The 15,209-nt window shown below is 40.4% G+C and overlaps 1 protein-coding gene across 2 annotated transcripts in view; it reads left to right on the top strand.

Moving 5' to 3' along the window:
• The first annotated feature begins 77 nt into the window (after window positions 1-77).
• The window catches only part of lnx2a (ligand of numb-protein X 2a), a 105,149-nt gene continuing 90,017 nt past the window's right edge, over window positions 78-15,209 (top strand). For both annotated transcript variants that reach the window (XM_072262978.1, XM_072262979.1), the window contains exon 1: window positions 78-195. The gene's annotated coding sequence lies outside the window, so the exon portion shown is untranslated. The remainder of the gene's footprint in view (window positions 196-15,209) is intronic.

The following is a 15,209-nucleotide window of genomic DNA, read 5'->3' on the forward strand; positions in this document are numbered from 1 at the left end:
CTGTCAATTTACAGCGGGGGGGGGCGCCTCAGCCAAGCAAGTTAGCCTGACTGGTAATTTTGTGCAAATCTTAAGGGTCGAATCGAAGTTCTCGACTGTAACTGTTCAATCTTATTGAAATATTTAGCTCCTTGCATGATTTTGTGCAATAATTTGAAGTATATCGTCCGCTGACGCAATTTACATTAACAGAAGGTAAATCGTTTATTTTTAAAAAGGTTCCCTGATGTTTATTTTGCTGTTGGTTGGCTCTTGACAGCAGAACCCGGGAGAGGGGATCGGTGCGAGAGGGGAAGCGAAGAGTCCTGTATTTCATGCGCACCCCCTCCTCCTAGCACACTTTTTTGTTGTTTTATTGTGGATGTATTCCGGTGGGTGAAATGTTTCTTTTCCGCAGACAGTGGATTTGACTAAGAAGCGGGTACAGATTTAAAGTACCACGCAATGTATGCTTCCTAGTCAGGGTTGATTTAATGGCATGTGAAGAAAGCCCCTTAGCTCCAATCTTCTGGAATGGGTGTAGCAACTGTTTTAATGTTAGCCTTTATTACGTCTGCATATATCGGCGTGGATTCGGAAGCATCTAGTCTAGAAAACCCGTTAGCCCCGTTCTCAGTCTCAAACCAAGCATAAAACGTAGACAGTGCAAGCAATCCTTTTTAGATGAAATCACTCCCATCATGACATTGGCCAGGGTCTTATGATGTGTACTTCACGTTAGCATGGTTGACATTTTCCTACTGCCAGTCGCGTACCTTAGGACAGAAGGAGTAGTACCTTGTTTTCTGCGGGGGTGCAACTTACAACCTTAGCTGAACCCAAACAAAAAAAAAGTAGGAAAGTACCATTCTGAGATTAGTACGAAATGTCTATTAAACCATCTCCATGCTGACATTAATGTCGTGCAGTTTTGTTAGCCTCCGATTTCAGAGTTCAGTATCACTATTTACAGTTTTTCTATTCAACAACAAGGCTGGTGATTTCCGGGCCCTCAGTCATCTTGCCTTCGTGGTTGCGTGAGGTCAGTTTTAGTGTGAGATGTGATCAAGATCCGCACACGAATGTTTAGACACATGGGAGATCACTGTGATCACCTCTGCATCTTTCCCCTCACCTTTTATGTAACAGCCACGGGGAGAATTCATCCGCTTTGCAGCAAGGATGAGGCAGGTTTGACTTTTTGCTGAGGATATAATTGATTATGAGCGCAACAAAAAAAGAATGAAATCTAATTTCCACGCAATTATTTCTGCCGATCACCATATTGCTTTGTATACTGAACACACAGATCAAATATATTTTCTGTGCATTATTAACAATTAATTTATACCTGGAACAATAATAAATATGTAACATTTTGCCTTTGAGTAACATTTGTATTATGTCCCCATTTTTATTAATGCTATTTTAATATAATTAATGTAAATTTATATATTTTTCCCAGAAGTGTTAATTTGCCCATTTGCTCCTGGTATTTTGATTTTCTGTATGACGAGCTTAGACTCAACTTTTTTGGACTTTGACTTTCTATTTTTATGATTTGCACACTTTCTAGCAGTGGACATCTGTTTGACATTTGGAAGTAAGTTTTGAAGTAAACTACTGGGCTGGCTCACATTGATATAAAAATATCTTATTCTGTGATTAGGAGCCATAATAAATTATGTAAGCACGCAGACATATTTGAAATGCGTTTGTATTTTGTTAGTTTGTCTTCTCCCAAATTGAAGGAATAATGTTTTAAATTTTAAATACAGTGGGAATTATTTTGGATTTTTGAACAAATGTAATATCTATTTTATTCCATGGTTCAACCATTTATTTATTTTGTTTTAAGTTTATGTGGCAGCGTGGTCAATAAAATAGTGAAGAAGGCATGCTTGCCTTCACAGGTCGGGCAGTATAATATATAGGAAAGATATGATTGTGCTGGAGAGAGTGCAGTTGGGGGAAGAAACTGGATAAAGCTGGACTTGTTTTCTCTCGGCGAAGGATGGTGAGAGGTGACCTGATAGAAAGTACATATTATTGAAGTCATATAAATAGCAGAGAATTAAACTTTCTTTCCTTTGGTAGGTTTAAGGTGAGAGCAAGAGGAGTTTAAATGGAAATGGAGGGGGAGCTAGTTTTGTTTTACAGAGTGGAGTGTACTGCCAGAGGAGGTGGTGAAATCAGATACAATTACCACGTTTAAGAGGAATTTCGACGGATATTTAAAGGGCAATTCAGAGAAGGATATATAAAAGTCGCTGGTGAACGCAGCAGGCCAGGCAGCATCTTTAGGAAGAGGTACAGTCGACGTTTCGGCCGAGACCCTTCGTCAGGATGTCCTTCAATTATTAGATGACCTGACAAAAATATTTCTACCTTTGTGGATAATAAAACTGATTGTTTTTAGTGAGGAAGGTTGATTGCCAATCGTGAAAAGTTATTACAATGTTAAAAGGGTAACCATTTTACATCATGAGAAGTTATTATGTTAAAAGGGTCACCATTTTATAAATAACTAGAGTTGACTTCCTAAGGCAAATTTAATGAAATTATTTTGTAAATACAAGGACTTTCTGGGAATCGCATGAAGGTTAAGCATGTGATGATGTTATCACAAAGTAGTGGAAAACATTCAGGATTTTCTGGTAAATTTAACTTAAAGCGAGAAAGCACTTTATTTTGGTGAGGAGGAAGGGTGTAGAAAACAGTGAATGTCTGTGATAGGAATCAGATCATTAAGTTTTTTCTCTCTCACAGCTATATTTAAGTAATCATTTTTTGAGTAATTGTTAACCAGACAATGTTGTCCTTTATTTTATTATATTGCTTCTGTTCTCTTCGCCCTCACCACCCACCTGAACTTAAAACATTTATTTTCTCACTTTGCTAGGTCTGATGAAGGGACCTTGTCATATCAACTCGGGTTTTCTCCCCGCGGACGCTGCTCGATATACTGAGCGCTTCCAGCACCTTCTGCTTCTGTTAGTGATTTATGTTGATTCAATATTTATAAGGCATCTGTTATTTTGCACAAGTTGTCCAGTCTGTGCGTTATCAATCACATTCAGTGATTCAGTGTTATTTTTGCTATTTTTATAGAAAAGTTTGGCCTAAGATGTCAGACCTAATAGTGATCAAGGTTTTATCCATTTCTGCTTGTAATCTGCCTCAATGGATATGACATGATGTACAATTGACAACCTGATTTCTATTTTACATTCAAAATACTACTGTCCAAATTATGTCCTGTACCAAATTCCATACGTAAGGCATAGGAATAGAATTCCATTTGCCCCATCGAGTCTGCTCCACCATTCCATTATGGCAGATTTACTTTTTCTCTCCATTTTCCTGATTTCTCCCTGTAACCCTTGACACCCATACTAATCAAGAACCTATCAACCTCTGCTTTAAATATATCCATAGGTCGAGCTTAAAGTTAAAGCACACTTATTATCACAGTATGTTTGCAGTATACAACCCTGAGATTCATCTTCCCTCAGGCAGACATGAAAAAGAGAACAAATGTGTTCAAACAGCACTCCATAGGAACCCAAATACGAGGAAATCTGCAGATGCTGGAAATTCAAGCAACACGCACAAAAAATGCTGGTGAACGCAGCAGGCCAGGTAGTATCTATAGGAAGAGGGTACAGTCGACGTTTCAGGCCGAGACCCTTCGTCAGGAGTAACTGAAATCTCTTCTTTTGTGATTAACCAGGACTGAATGTCAAATTTACATCTAGAACAGAGATGAGAAGGGCATTTCTTCAGCTCGTGGGTGGTGAATCTGTGGAATTCATTGCGACAGGCAGCTGTTGTGGCAAAATCTATATATCTATAATATATGATCTGTCAATATCTGAATTTTCTTGCATGTAACATCAGTCAGATTTTAAGTTAGTTGTTTATCAGTAGAAAAAGCCATCTCATCCTCCCTTCACAAAAAGTCTCCATCAGGAATTCCACTAGCAGACCTCAGCAAGTTCACCTTGCCACCTAAACAGCTAATCTTCTGTCCTGGTCTCACCTCTAACATAGATATTCCCTTCAGCCTATCAATCTCTACCTGCCACCTTCTCTGCAAATGAAACCATTTTCAAGTCTCTGTGCCCATTCTGGCAAAGGTTCTTTGACCTGAAACATTAATTCTTTTTCTTTTGCCACGGATGCTGCCAGACTTACTGATTGTTTCAAGCACCTGTTTGTTTTTACCTTGACCTATGCTCACCTTTCTTTGCCAGCACCTCTCTCATTTCTTTCTAAAGTGCCTGTTATTTAGGATCTCTTCTTCAGTTCACCCACTAGGTCTACATTTTCAGAAACAGCAGAGAGAAGGCCTTTCTGTTCGTATGGCTATCCATGGTAGACGCTGTTGCATCAGGTGATGTGCAATAGAAAACTACAGTGGAGAGCCACACACGCAACACTTACATTGCTTGACTATCCATTCCCAATTTAGCTGGTGCTAAGCAGTTCCAAGGCCCGTAAGTTATGGAAGCAACCATCATGTGCTGTTCTGAATAACAAGGTATGAGTATGAACAGGAGAAATTCTGCAGATGCTAGAAATCCAAAGCAGCACACATAAAATGTTGGAAGAACTCAGCAGGACTGGCAGAATCTGTGGAAATGAATAGACAGTCGATGTTTCGGGCCGAGACCCTTCCTCAGGACATGAAGAAGGTACTCAAGATGTGAGTTCTCTTTTAGTCATTTAGGTAATAATTATTTATATTTGTTGTATAGAGTGTAACTGTCCTGAATTAGGTCAACCTTTTTTTCTGAAACTAGAGAACCAAGCCAAAGGAAGCAACACCCTTTCCTAGATAGGAACTTCAGTCTTCAGGTGCCAGTAGAAATGTTTTTTTTTTTCCCTTTTAAGATGGGATAGAGTATCCAATCCAAAAATGCCTTGATGGGTGATCAACTGGCTCCTGAATCTTTAGGTCATTTTCATCAAACCATTCGTAGTACTTTTGATGCTGAATGCACGAGTCTCTTTACAGATGTTAGTTATGTAGACTTTGGGCCAGGCTGAACCAATAGGCACTATGTAGCTTGTTTTGGGGTCATTAGGTTGTCTATGAGGAGCTGTTTGAAGCTAGTTACTTTCATAGGGTCCTTGAGCTTTGTCCAACCGGTCAATCTATCTATAATTCTATAGCAGAATCACAATGTCATAATCACAACCTGCTCTTCCATCTATTTTTATCTCATTGACAAACTTAAAAACCTTACATTTCATTCCCACAGGTTATTAATGTAAATAGTAGGCAGTTGAGGGTCTAAAGCAATGCTTCTCAGTCCTTTTTAGGTACTAGCCCCTTGGTTCTTTGTCTACATCCCTAGCACCCCTCTCTCCCTTCTGGCCATTGCATAAAAAACTATAAAGAATTTTAAACACAAAATAATCTGCAGATGCTGGGGTCAAAGCAACACTCACAACACGCTGGAGGAACTCAGCAGGTCGGGCAGCATCCATGGAAAAGATCGGTTGACATTTCGAGCCAGTCCTGACGAAGGGTTCCGGCTCGAAACGTCGACCGATCTTTTCCACGGATGCTGCCCGACCTGCTGAGTTCCTCCAGTGTGTTGTGAGTGTTATAAAGAATTTTAATTTGTGATGTACAGTGAAAGAAAATGGAAACAGCTAATTCAAAGTAATGACAAATAATTGCAAAAAATATTCAATCTATTTAAAGCTATAAATAAAATTATTACTTTAATTACAGCAAAAACAATTTCCACCAACAATTTTAGAGCATACATTAGTAGTCCAACTATTCACTACCTCATTGCTTTTTCCCCTTTCAATGAGATGGATGGGCTTTGTGCAGTGATATCAGCTTCTCAACATCAGGCTGAATGTAACTCAGAAGACTCAGTTACTCACGTTTAGTGATTTACAGTCTGTTTCATTGATTTTAATGAAGTTGGGCAACTGCACTGAAACCACGCTCCACGACATATGATGTTGGAAAGGAATAAAGAACATCTTGACCTTTTTCCGCAGAGCATTGAATTGAATTGACTTTATTTCTTACATCCTTCACATTCATGAGGAGTAAAAACGTTTACGTTATGTCTCCATCTAAATGTGCAATGTGCATCCATAGTAATTTATAATAAATAGAACAGTCAATGTAATATAGAGTACACTCAAGTCAGAGAGTTCATCAGTCTGGCCTGGTGGAAGAAGCTGTCCCAGAGCCTGTTGGTCCTGGCTTTTATGCTGCAGTACCACTTCCCAGATGGTAGCAGCTGGAATAGATCATGGTTGGGATGGTTTGGGTCCCCAGTGATCCTACGGGCCCTTGTAAATGTCCTGGATCATGGGAAGTTCACAACTACAGATGCGCTGAGCTGTCTGCACCACCTTCTGCAGAGTCCTGCGAATAAGGGAGCTATAGTTCCCATACCAGCCAATGATGCAGCCAGTCAGCATGCTCTCAATTGTGCCCCTGTAGAAAGTTCGAGATTTATTTCTACAACCAAAAGTCTTGATATGAGTTTTTAGAACCTTGGCTTCAGCTTAGTCATTTTGTAGCGAGATCAGATCTTCCTCCATCCTTACTGTTAATTCCTCATTACAAGTGTTCAGAAATGGATTTATTACCCAATCCGGAATTTGGATCCAGAGAAGATCCTGAAATCTCTATGACTTGTCTTTATGCAGCTCACCCAGGTAGGCAAAGTATACTTGAAAATCAACATCTGGTATTCTTTCTTTCTCTTCCTACTCAAAAAGGTTCGGAAATTCGAAAAGGTCGTGACAGGCAGTGTTGCACCTAATAGGGTTAACTTGGACAGAAATGTGGTAATGACTAATTTGACCTTAATAAGATTTATATTACCTCCTTTCAATTGAAGATCAATTTCATTAAACTGTGAATAATTCTGACTAATAACCAATGCTATGCCGAATGACTGAATGAAACATTCAAGTCTTCAAAGAAGTATATCAGTTTCTAAAAGCACATAAAAGTATCTCAGGCAGTTTTGTTTTGAGAACCATCTGCTTTCTGTGTGTAATAGGAAGTATTCAAGCTGTCCATTGTTCTCAATACAAAGCTCTTGAAATAGCTGAGAACTAAGAGCATGGGACGATTTTATTTACTGCTGTAATAACAATATTTAATGATTTGTGCAGCTGATCACAAGTTTTTTTGTGACAAGATGCTGCCTGTGAAGTACACAGTGAATGACAAATATGTTAGGTACAGCTTTTTTCAAATAATTAAAAAACCCACGGTGGTGCACTGTCATTGATGGTACCTCATTTGTTACACAAGCAAGAATGTTGATGAGTGGAATGTCCTTCTTGAAAAATAACCTGAAGTATTGACTTCCCCTTTCTATTTGTTTCTAGTCCTCTTGCAGATAACAGCTCTTAAACCATGCTTTCAAATTTTATGAAGCAAACACAACCAAGAAGCAAAGATTTGTTGCCCGGCAAAGTTGACTTATCCAATTGCAGAGCAAATTCTGTTGTCCTGAGTGCATTGCACAACATGTCATCCACATCCTCGGACATTTCATCTATCCACCTTTGAACAGAGTTGTCACTGAGTAGAATCACTTTAATTATTGGGTCTAGTGACATGCAAAACCATATTCAGAATCTTCCTTGCTGCTTGTAGAATCTGTTCTTCTCCAATTATACGGGGTTTTCCAGATTTAGCAATGAAATTTTGTATGAAGAACTCAAACTGACAGTGTTTTGTTGTGAAGTGCTGGCAAGCATGTTTTCAAGTGATTTCTGTTTCTGAAAGTTTTCACGAAGTGACTGAAATCAAGTCAAGTTCTTGCTTGTTTTACAAGATTGAATTCTCTTCAAGTGTTCAAGGAGCCTGGATTGGTTCATTGCTCATTTGGAAAAAAAACCTTTTCACACAACAGACACATTGGCTGGTTGCTTGGTGCCTGAATAAATCCATATTCAGATACTCCATGATTATACTGTCTGTACTTTTTCATATGGTCTGCTTCTGCCATTTTCATTAGGGATTTATGACCATGGTCAATCACCTATTGTTTAAGTTCAGCCTCAATAAAGGGGAAATTTATGACTTCATCATAGCTCAGGCAAAACTTGACTCTCTGCCTGAAAGTACATAAAATGGTGCAGTGATATCTCAGTTGGACCATGGGCTAGAGAAATGCAGTCAGGACCAATATAATAGGCAGATTCTGAACTTTACTCCATTGAATGATATACCCTAATTCACAGGAATTGCGTCATTGCGTGATTAGAGTACGGGAATCATACTAACTAACATTACCACAGTAATGAAAGGGAATAATATGTGAATCAGGCCTGGAAATAACACAATTTCTTCAGTCCAGATTTCTCATGATATACCAAATATAGAAGTGTCACATATCTTTTCAACAACTGTAGTATGCTTCGAGCAAAGTCTAAGCAAACGGTGGGTTAGCAAGAGAAGCGATGATTATGTGATCATTGTAATCAATTATGAGGCATTGAGGATCAAATGCTTATAATAAGTAATTAATTTCTTAAATTAAGCTTGTAATCCCTCAGCTTCCCCCCTTGCCCCCCTTTGAAACCCCCTCTGCCCCCAGGGGTGGGGGTGCACGATATCACTCACTTTGGGAACCACTGGTCTAAAGCCAATCCCCAAAATATTTCACCATATAGATCCTCCAACATAGAGAGGACCCACTTATTCCAATCCTTTTTTTTATCTGTAAGACAGCTAGTTTAAAATCTATGCTAAAACACTCCTTTCAATATATTAGGCTGTTAATTTATGCATCAGTTTTTTTATGTGGCACCTTGTCAAACGTCTTTTGAAAATGTAAATACACTTTATCTGTAGGTTCCCCTCTATCACTTCTCCCTTTCACAGCCTCAAAGAATTTGAGAAAATTTGTCAAACACGATTTACCTTTCCTAAAACTGTGTTGACCTGGTTTGATTATATTTAGCTTTCCTAAATGATTAATTGATTTCCTCTTTGATTGCTGACTCTATAGATGTCATTTTGTTAACAATAGATGTTAAACTAACTAGCCTATAATTCCCTGTCTGCTTTTTTGAACAGGAAATCACTTTGGATGTTTTCTAATCTGTTGTCAACCTCCTGGAATTCAGTGAGGTTTGCAATTTTTCAACCAATGGGTCAAGTATCTCTTACAACCTTTTGATAAAACCTTAGATATAGACCATCAGGTTCCAGCAGTTTGTAAACCTTGCCTTCTGTGACGTCCTCCCATGTGATTGAAATGTTTTACAAGTTCTTCCCTGTTATTTAAAAGTAGTTCATATATTATCTTGGATGTATTTGCAGTGTCCTCCACAGTGATGAAAAAATAGATTTAATTTATGTGACATTTCTTTGTTTCCTCCCATTAATTCATTAGTCTCAATCTCTGGAGGTCTCACTTTTGGCCACCTTCCTCTTGGTGATAATTTCAAATATTTTGTTATTACATGCAAAATATCCCTCAAAAACAGTTTTCACTGTTATTGTAAGCTTTTTTAGTGCTGCTGGATGTGCTGGCCTATGATAAAGGGTCTTGGCCCAAACTGTTGACTGTTCATTCCTCTGCATAGCTGGTGACTGATCTGCTGAGTTCCTCCAGCCACTTTGCACTCCAATCCCTACTTTTCAATTTAACGTTATCCGTTACCTCCTCCATTAAACACTGATATGCTGGTTGAAGTTCGTGAGATGTTTAATGGCAATGCTCATTCCATGAAAAACAGCACAACTCCTCCCAGATGACCATATCTCCACCAGGTGCACCAAGCTGCAGCTCCTCAGAGAACATGCTAAGGAACTGGAGCTGCAACTCGATGACCTTTGGTTCATACGGGAAACTGGGGAGGTGATAGATAGGAGCTATAGGGAGGTAGTTGCCCTTAGGTTGCAGGAGGCAGGTGAATAGGTGGCTGTCAGGAGAGGGAAGGGAAATAGGCAGCCGGTACAAGGTACCCCTGTGGCCATTCCCCACAATAACAAGTATACCATTTTGGAGACTGTTGGAAGGGATGACATACCAATGGGGAGCTGCAGTGACCAGGTCTCTGGCACTGAGTCTAGCACTGTCACTCAGAAGGGAAGGGGGCAGAGGAGGAATGCAGTGGTGATAGGAGTTAACATTCTTAGAGGAGGAGAGCCTTTGGACACGATAGAGTGATCCAGGTGGTATGTTGCCTCCCAGGGTCAGGGATGTCTGAGTTCGTACCAGTGCCACTTTAAAGGGGGAGGGTGTGCAGCCAGATGTCTTGGTGCATATTGGCACCAATTTAGAGAGCTAGGTAGAAAGCTAAAAAACAGAACCTCCAGGGTAAAAATCTCGATTGCTGCCTGTGCCATGTGCTGGTGAAGGATAATTTGGCAGATGAATGCATCCCACCTTCTTTAAAAGGGTAACACTCATAGCTGTGCCCAAGAAGAGAAGGGTGAGCTGCCTTAATGACCATTTTCCAGTACTACTCACATCTATGGTGATTAAGTGTTTTGAGAAGGTGGTTATGGCTAGAATCAAATTCTGCCTTAGTAAGGACCTGGACCGACTGCAGTTTGCCTATCACCACAATAGGACTACAATGCATGCAATCTCATTGGCTCTTCAGTCAGCCTTGGATCACCTGGACAATACTAATACTTACTGTATGTCAGGCTGCTGTTTATTGACTACAGCTCAGTGTTTAATACAATCATTGCTACAGGTCTGATCAAAACCTGGTCCTCTGTAACTGGATCCTCGACTTCCTCACTGGAAGACCGCAGGCTGTGTGGATCAAAAATAATGTATCCTTCTCACAGATATTTAACACTGGCACACCTCAGCACCTCAAGGATGTGTGCTTAGCACACTGCTCTACTTTTTCTACACTCATGACTGCATGACTAGGTACAGCTCAACTGCCATCTGTAAATTTGCTGATGACACAACTATTATTGGCAGAATTTTAGATGGCGACAAGAAGGTGTACAGGAGCGAGATTTATCAGCTAGTTGAGTGGTGTCACATCAATAACCTTGCGTTCAAGATCGGTAAGACCAAAGAATTGATTGTGGACTTCAGAGAGAGTAATTATGAGGGAACACACAGTAGTCCTCATAGAGGGATCAGAAGAACAATTTCAAGTTCCTGCATGACAACTTCTCAGAGGATCTATCCTAGGCCCAACATACCAATGCAGTTACAAAGAAGGCACAACCCCAGCTATATTTCATTAGGAGTTTGAGGAGATTTGGTATGTGACCAAAGACACTCACAAATTTCTGTAGATGTACCGTAGAGAGCTTCTAACTGGCTGCATCACCGCCTGGTGTGGGGGTGGGTGGTGGGGTGAGGGGGAACTGCACAGTATCAAAATAAGCTGCAGAAAGTTCTAAACTCAATCGGCTCCATCATGGGCACTAGCCTCCCCAGCATCCATGACATCTCCAAGGAGCGATGCCTCAAAAAGGCGGCATCCATCATTGAGGACCCCCATCACCCTGGATATGCCCTCTAATCATTGATACCATCAGGGTGGAGGTGCAAAAGCATGAAAGCACACACTCGTACACACATACAGGAACATCAGCTTCCCCTCTGCCATCAGGTTTCTGAATGGACATTGAACCTATGAACACAACCTTACTTTTTTTTTGCACTACTAGTTCTGAGAAACTGGTGCAGGGAGCAGGATTTCAGATTTATGGATCATTGGGATCTCTTCTGGAAAAGATATGGCCTGGAAAACAGGGACAGGCCACACTTGAACCCAAGGGGGACCAATATCCTTGCGGGTAGGTTTGCTAGAGGTGCTAGGAAAGATTAAACCAATTTGGCAGGAGGAGTGGGAACTGGAGTGATAGGGCTGAGGATAAGAATGTTGGTTTAAAGCAGAGGTAGTGTATGGTGAGATTGTCAGGAAAGAAGGGCAGATATTAAGGCAAAATTGCAGTTAGTGAGATGGTTTCTAGTATAAAAGGGGGCAAAATTGAAATGGGTGACAAATACTGGACTGAAGGTTTTGGACCGAAACATCAATTGTACTCTTTTCCATAGATGCGACCTGGGCTGCTGAGTTCCTCCAGCATTTTGTGTGCATTGCTTGGATTTCCAGCATCTGCAGATTTTCTCTTGTTTGTGACAGTACTGAAGGTGTTATATTTGAATGCACGCAGTATATGAAATAAGGCAGATAATTTCTTAGCGCAGTTAGAGAATGGCATGTATGCCATTGTGTGTATAACGGAGTCATGGCTAGAAGACTATTGTAGTTGGGATTTAATATCCAAAGGTACACAATCTATTGAAAGAACAGTCAGCAAGGTAGCTCTGCTAGTGAAAAATGAAATCAAATCTTTAGAAAGAGCTGACATGGAATTGGAAGATGTAGAATCCTCGCGGGTAAAGTTAAGAAATTGCAAGAGTAAGGTGCTGATGGGAGTTATTTATAAGCCTCTAAACAGTAGCCAAGATGTAGTCTACAGATAGAAAAAACATGTCCAAAAGGCAATATTATGTTCCTCATGATGATTTCAATATGCAGATAGATTGGGAAAATCAAGTTGATGTTGGATCCCAAGAGAGAGAGTTTGTGAAAAGCCCCCAGGTTGGCTTTTTGGAGCAGCTTGTGGTTGAGCCCACTAGGGAATCAACAGCTCTGGACTGAGTGTTGTGTAATGAACCAGGTATAATTAGGGAGCTTAAGGTAAAGGAACCCTTAGGAAACAGTGATCATGATGTGAGAGAATTAGCCTTGCAATTTGAGATGGAGAATTAAAAGTCAGATGTATCAGTATTATGGTGGAGTAAAAGGAATTACAGAGGCCTGGGAGAGGAGCTGGCCAAAGTTGATTGGAAGGGAACACTAGCAGGGATGATGGCAGAGCAGCAATGGCTGGATTTTTCTGGGAGCAGTTCAGAAGTGTGCAGGATAGATAGATCCCAAAGTAGAGGAAGTATTCTAAAGGCAGGATGACACGACCATGTCTGATAAGGGAAGTCAAAGCCAACATAAAAGCAAAAGAGAGGGCATATAATAGAGCACAAATTAGTGGGAAGGTTAACGATTGGGAAACTTTTCAATGCCAACAGAAGGCAACTGAAAAAAAACCATGGGGGGGGTGAAAGAAGATGAAATATGCCAATAACATCAAAAATGATACAGAAAGTTTTTTCAGATATATAAAGATAAAAGAGAAGTGAGAGTAGATATTGGACTGTTGGAGAGATAATAATGGGAACAAGGCAATAGTGGGTGAACTGAGTAAGTACTGTGCACCAGTCTTTACTGTAGAAGGTACCAGTGGTATGCTGGAAGTTCAAGAATCTCAAGGGACAGAAGTGAGTGCAGTTGCTGTTACTAGGGAGATGGTGCTTGGGAAACTGAAAGGTATGAAGTAGATAAGTCACCTGACTTGATAGACTACACCCCAAGGTTCTGAAAGAGGCAGCTGAAGAGACTGTGGAGGCATTAGTAAAGATCTTTCAAGAATCACTAGATTCTAGCATGGTTCTGGAGGACTAGAAAGTTACATATGTCATTCCACTCTTCAAGAAGGGAGGGAGGCAGAAGAAAGGAAATTAGCATGACCTCAGTGGTTGGGAAGATGTTGGAATTTATTGTTAAGGCTGTGGTTTTGGGGTATTTGGAGGCACATGACAAAATAGGCCAATGTGAGCATGGTTTCCTTAAGGGAAAATCTTGCCTGACAAATTTGTTAGAATTCTTTGAAGAAATAACAAGCAAGATAAACAAAGAAAAATCCGTGGATGATGTGTTCTTGGATTTTCAGAAGGTGTTTGATAAGGTGCAGCACATGAGGCAGCCAAGCAAGATATGAGCCCAGTGTATTACAGGAAAGATATTACATAGATAAATGTTGGCTGATTGGTAGGAGGCAAAGAGTGGGAATAAAGGGATCCTTTTCGGATTAGATGCCAGTGTCTAGTGGTGTTTCACTGGGGTCGGCTATGGAATCATTTCTTTTTACATTTTGTCAATCTGATGATGAAGTTGTTGGCTTTGTGGCCAAGTTTGCAGATGATATGAAGATAGGTGGGGGGGGGGCAGGTAGTGTTGAGGAAGCAGAGAGGCTGCAGAAGGACTTAGATTAGGAGAATGGCCAAAGAGATGGCAGATAGAATACAGTGTTGGGAATTGTATGGTCATGCATTGTGGCAGAAGGAATAAAAGCATAGACTATCTTTTTAAACAGAGAAAATTCAAAAATCTGAGTTCAAAGAGATTTGGGAGTTCTCATGCAGGATTCCTGAAAAGTTTATTTCCAGGTTGAATCGGTAATGAGGAAGGCGAATGCAATGATAGCACTCTTTTCAACAGGACCAGAATATAAAAACAAGGATGTAATTCTGAGGTTGTATAAGGTACTGACGAAGCCTCAGTTTGAGTATCATGAGCAGTTTTAGGCCCCTTATTTGCTGACGTTGGAGAGGGTTCAGAGGAGATTCACGAGAATGATTGCGGGAATGAAAGGGTTATCATATGAGCAGTGCTTAAAGGTTTTCTTTAGCCAGATAGTGGTGAGTCTGTGGAATTCATTGTGACAGTTGGCTGTGGAGACCAGGTCACTGTGTGCATGTAAGGGGGAGGTTGATAGGTTCTTGATTAGTCAGGACGTGAAAGGTTATGGGGAGAAGGGAGGAGAATGGTGCTGAGAGGGGAAATAGATCAGCCACAATGAAATGGTGGAACAGACTCGATGGGCCAAATGGCCTAATTCTGCTCCTATGTCTTGTGGTCTTACATCCTTCAATACTGTATGAAGTATGATAGATCTGGCCCCTCCAGTATTATTAATATAATCTCCCTATCATTATATTCAAATTTGTACAAACTCCCTGGTAATAAGCAATACTGTTCTGTTAGCTTTGCTAATTGCGGTAAGTCTCTGATTATCCATCATCAGATTGTTCAACTGTCATTTTGCACACCAGGCTCAGATATGATGCGTCCTTTAACACATTAGGATCACGTTCCTATGCTTCCTTTTACACCCCCGGACCTTGTTTGTTGCATTCTCTTTAACCACTCCAGGGACAGTGTACAACTAATTGTCTGGAGTGTTGAAGTTATTGTAAGATTCTGGATCACAGGTCTTGAATACCACAGATCAAGCACTCAGCAGACAGCGAATCTTCTGGTCCTTCCAGGGCTTTAGGTTTGCGACAATCTGGTATTTGTTGTGTTCATTGGAACTCAGAAGAATGAAGGTTGAC

This window comes from Mobula birostris, chromosome 7, assembly GCF_030028105.1.
Source record: "Mobula birostris isolate sMobBir1 chromosome 7, sMobBir1.hap1, whole genome shotgun sequence".
In the NCBI taxonomy this organism is placed as follows: domain Eukaryota; kingdom Metazoa; phylum Chordata; class Chondrichthyes; order Myliobatiformes; family Myliobatidae; genus Mobula; species Mobula birostris.